This window comes from Xylocopa sonorina, unplaced genomic scaffold, assembly GCF_050948175.1.
Source record: "Xylocopa sonorina isolate GNS202 unplaced genomic scaffold, iyXylSono1_principal scaffold0164, whole genome shotgun sequence".
NCBI classification, from domain to species: domain Eukaryota; kingdom Metazoa; phylum Arthropoda; class Insecta; order Hymenoptera; family Apidae; genus Xylocopa; species Xylocopa sonorina.
This window is the reverse complement of record NW_027490235.1, coordinates 55,001-60,000: the sequence shown is the minus strand read 5'-3', so window position 1 is coordinate 60,000 and position 5,000 is coordinate 55,001. Positions and strand designations below refer to the sequence as shown.

Sequence of the window (5,000 nt, the reverse complement as noted above, 5' to 3'; positions counted from 1 at the left end):
GTACAAAAATAAAGTGCTCTCGCGTGCGGTCTTCGTGACCCGCGGCACGGCAAAAAATAACAAACAATAACGTGCTCTAGCGTGTGGTCCTGGTGACCCGCGGCACGGAAATATAACAAATAATAACGTGCTCTAGCGTGTGGTCCTGGTGACCCGCGGCACGGAAATATAACAAATAATAACGTGCTCTAGCGTGTGGTCCTGGTGACCCGCGGCACGGAAATATAACAAATAATAACGTGCTCTAGCGTGTGGTCCTGGTGACCCGCGGCACGGAAAAATGAAAAAAAAAAATAATGTGCTCGAACGAGCCGCATCCACTGCACTGCCACAAGAACAGAAACATTACATCCACTGCCCGTAATATGCAACTCCGCCTCGTGTCGGAGAGATCGAGGCGTCCGATCCTTTGGATATTGTACGTAAACCGGAACTATATTCGTTCCGAAATAAAAATTATAAGAGTCCAGATATATATGGATGAAACGAACGCAAAGCGTATGCAGCAAAGAAAATAACCTTCCTTCGGTCGAGATCCGTCATGTTCAGAGAGGAATAACATTCGTCGCAGCAGCCTCGTTGTCGAGAGTCTGAAACCCGCCGTTGCGAGATCGAATTTCACATGCTCGCTTCGTGTTGTCGGGTAAATGTATAGACCGCTCGAGGCTGTCCTGCCGTACGAGATTCCTAACGAACTTACGAATTTTTTTTTTCGTTTACCTGAGCTACGGAGCCGACTCGACTGGATGGTAATATGGCAATTCGAAAGAGTCCCGTACTCTTTCGGTCGACCGTGTGTCGTTCGTTCGGAGGGGACGTTTCCGTCGCAGGAGCCTCGTTGTCGAGAGTCCGAAACCCGCCGTTGCGAGATCGAATTTTAAGTGCTCGCTTCGCGTTGCCGGGAACCAAGTATAGACCGCTCGAGGCTCCGATACGACGAGTCCCAACGAATTTTTACCCGAACGAAGAGAACGTACCGTCGACACGACCCTCGAATTTTTCGCAGGATCGCGTGTCGCCCCGCTCTCTCCTATCTGTCGATCGTATTTGTACCGTTCCGTTCGGAGGGGACGATACCGTCGCGCAAGCCTCGTTGTCGAGAGTCTGAAACACCCAGGCGTCCGTTGCCGAGCTCTTACGAATCATTTATGCTCGCTTCGCGTCGTCGGGGTTGAAACATAGACCGCTCGAGGCTGTTGTACGGCGAGTCCCAACGAATTTTTACCCGAACGGGAAAACGTACAGTCGTCGACCTCGAATTCTCTCAGGATTCGTGTCGTCGTCACCGCTCTCATATCAGTCGATCGTACCGTTCCGTTCGGAGGGGACGATTCGTCGGAGCAGCCTCGTTGTCGAGAGTCTGAAACACCCAACGTCCGTTGCCGAGCACTTACGAATCATTTACGCTCGCTTCGCGTCGTCGGGGTTAAACATAGACCGCTCGAGGCTGTTGTACGGCGAGTCCCAACGAATTTTCACCCGAACGGCCCGCTTCGTATCGACTTCACGAATTATCGTGAGAGCGCGTGGTCGCGCCGTAACCTGTTCAAGTCGATCGTATCGTACCGTTCCGTTCGGAGGGGACGATTCGTCGCTGCACAGCCTCGTTGTCGAAGAGTCTGAAACACCCAGCGTCCGTTGCGAGCTCTTACGAATCATTTACGCTCGCTTCGTGTCGTCCGGGTAAATATAGACCGCTTCTCGAGGCTTGCAACCGGCGAGTCCCAACGAATCTTTACCCGAACGCGCGCGTGTCGTCGACTTCGAATTCGTGCATGGAGCGTGCGTGGTGTCGTCGCGCGTAACCTGTTGAAGATGGTCGATCGTACCGTTCCTTTCGGAGGGGACGATTCGTCGGTAATAGCCTCGGTTGTCGAGAGTCTAAGACGCGCCCAGCGGTCGTTGCGAGCTTTCGAATCATTTTATGCTCGCTTCGTGTCGTCGGGTGAACGTATAGACCGCTTCTCGAGGCTTGTACAACCGGCGAACGTTCTAACGAATTTTTTTTTACATTTACCCGATCGGTGTTTACGGTACATTAGCGGACCCCTCGAGTTCTCGTAATCGAGAACTCGTCGGGTCCGCTTTTTTATTTGCCATTTTTTCAGAAAGCAATACGCCGCTGGCACTTTGCCGTTTTCCCACTCCCAGAATTGTGCCGTTCAGCTCAGAGGGGACCCGTTCCGTTCCGTGCCGTCCACACCCATAACCTCGTTGTCGAGAGTCTTGAAACCCGCCGTTGCGAGATCGAACTTTACTTGCTCGCTTCGCGTTGTCGGGAAAAATATAGACCACTCGAGGCTGTGTGGTTGGGCGAACGGTGTGGAGCGTCCTAACGAATGTACGAATTTTTTTTTCGTTTACCTGAGCCTTGTTGGAATCGACACGACTGGGTGGTATTGGAATTTTGAAGAGACCGTCGTCGTCGTTCGTTCGTTCGGAGGGGACGATTCCGTCGCTCGCGCCCAAGCCTCGTTGTCGAGAGTCTGAGAAAAACCCGCCGTTGCGAGATCGAATAATTTTATACTCGCTTCGTGTTGCCGGGGAAAACTCTTATAGACCGCCTCGAGACTGTGCGCGAAGACGACGAGTGTGTCCCATCGATGATAACATTGTTATGTTCACCCGAACGAGAGCGTCTTGTCGATCTCGAAAGCAATACGCCGCTGGGTGTTTGGTCTTTTTTCTTCTCAGTTCGACGCGCACGTTCGTTCCAGAGGGGACGATTCCGCCGTTGCCCGTTGTCCTCGTTGTCGAGAGTCTGTAATCCCGCCGTTGCGAGCTCGAACAGTTTATGCTCGCTTCGCGTTGCCGGGAGGTAAAAGACCGCCTCGAGGCTGCTGGTACGCGGAGGAGTCCTAACGAATTTTTGAAGGGATTTTTTTTTTTTCTCTTCGCACCTGGACGCGCGCGTGCATTTTTTCGTAACTTTGAGGGAGACCTTACGCGCGAACCATCGGCGTATGCGTTTCATCCGTAGGACCGATATATCGTGTCGCCTCGAACTCCGTTCGGCGACGCCCGCGTCTCTTTCACCGGGGACGTTTGGGTATCGACTTGTTCGAACTTTAGTACCAAGAGACTCAAAGATCAATAAAATATACATATACGATTACCCTGAACGGTGGATCACTTGGCTCGTGGGTCGATGAAGAACGCAGCTAATTGCGCGTCAACGTGTGAACTGCAGGACACATGAACATCGACATTTCGAACGCACATTGCGGTCCACGGATACAATTCCTGGACCACGCCTAGCTGAGGGTCGTTCACGTAACCAGAATACTGCTTGCGTTGCGTTTCGTCGAATCTTTCTTTCCCTACGGTGCTCGAATCTGCCCGCCGTCGTTCATTCTCGAATTAAATTACGAACGTTTCTGAGTTCGGGCGGCACCGAGAAAGGGAGGAAGAGGAGCGATACGCGACGTACGAGCGATCGTTGGACGTTCGTCCGAGTCGTCTGTGGCCGTGCCGAGGCAATCCGCGATTGGCAACGTGTGTGTGCGCGTGCGGCGTGCGTAAACGCGTTCACGGAACTCGACGGTGCGTCGATCACGAACTCGCGTGAGTTCTTCGTGGCGTCGTGAGTCGTCCGTTAAACGGACGACCGCCCACGGGAACCGCTTCGTGTTTCGATCGCCGATTTTGTTCCGCGTTCCGAATTCGCACACCCGCCACACGCATCGCCTTCGCCCCGCCTTTAGCGCACGATACGAACATGCCGCGCGCTCGACGTCGTTTAAAATGAATTGTTTTTTTTCACGCCGCAAGACCGAGGGAGAATTCTCGGTCGAGAGAGAAGAGATATACAAGAGAGAGAGCGACATCGTCGTAACGCGAGGGACGATGATGCGCATCCGATCGTTCGAAGTTCTCCTCGTACAGCCCCAGGGTGTTCGATCAGAATAACCCGTTCTCTCTGTTCTCTCCGCGCGTGTGTATACCATGTTTCCGCGAGGGAAGAAAAGATCTCTCGCGCGGACCGTCACTCGAACATAGGCCGTCGTTGCGTCCGTGTAGCGTCGCAACGTTTCTGGCCTGTGACGCGTGTCCGCGCTTCGGAGATCTCCCGAAGCGAAACTCGAATCGGTAACACGCGCGACAAAGGAGAGAGTTTTCGGAGCAGATACGGGAAGATTGGCTCCCCTTTGGCGAGGCTCGAGTTTTTTTCTTCGACGAGGTGCCGCCTCGGTGCCGCAAGGTACTACCGCCCTACTTCGTGATCATCGAGTGCGTTGGTCACCCCATGTCTTCGTTGTCGAGACGGGACCGCGCGACCAAAAGCCGGTCATCCAGTCCCCGGAAGCGCAGCTTGCGCTACGATCGCATCGTACGCTTTTCCACGCGTGCGTTCCCTTTTATTTCCCGTTCACGCAGCAGAGAGATTCGTGCGGGCGCTCCAACTCGGCCTGTCCTTCGTTCCGAAGGATCAGGGTAATAAAATCGGGGGAAAAGGAGCCGCTCCGTTTCGATCTCTGCGTGTTACGCGCGGAAGGTGTGGAACCGCTGGAGAGTGTAAACGGTTTGTCGATCGTTCGCAGCTACGACGATAAAGAGGACGGATGTTAAAGAAACGCCGGTAGCTTGGTCGTCTAGCGAGAGTCTCGTATTTTTTTTTTCTTTTATATTTTTTACGAATCTTATATATAAAAGAAATACCGACACACGAAAGGCATTGGCGAGGTGCATAAAACGCTTCGACGAGAACACAACAACGAAGAGAGGTGCGTGTAGTTTCTTCTTGCCGGTTTCTCGAGCGGTAAATCAAAGGATCGCTGTGTCGGAGATGGACGAAAGTTCTTTTCGTCGTCTGCCGTCCCCGTTCGCCGATGCTCTCTCCTCGTCTTGTATATATTTATACATACGAATCTCTTTTTTTTTTTACCTTCTCTCCGTAAGCGAGCTCGATGGCACGAATGAATTTCGTGCGTCACGTAGAGACGACCTCAGATTAGGTGAGATTACCCGCTGAATTTAAGCATATTACTAAGCGGAGGAAA

The 5,000-nt window shown here is 52.7% G+C and overlaps 2 non-coding genes across 2 annotated transcripts in view; both read left to right on the top strand.

Moving 5' to 3' along the window:
• The first annotated feature begins 3,113 nt into the window (after nucleotides 1–3,113).
• Nucleotides 3,114–3,268, top strand: LOC143432422 (5.8S ribosomal RNA). The gene has a single exon (XR_013103019.1). It is a non-coding gene; the product is annotated as a 5.8S ribosomal RNA (ribosomal RNA).
• A 1,673-nt stretch (nucleotides 3,269–4,941) lies between these two features.
• LOC143432419 (large subunit ribosomal RNA) overlaps nucleotides 4,942–5,000 on the top strand; it is a 4,039-nt gene continuing 3,980 nt past the window's right edge. Inside the window, exon 1 of the ribosomal RNA XR_013103016.1 lies at nucleotides 4,942–5,000. This exon is cut by the window's right edge and continues 3,980 nt beyond it. This is a non-coding gene — a ribosomal RNA (large subunit ribosomal RNA).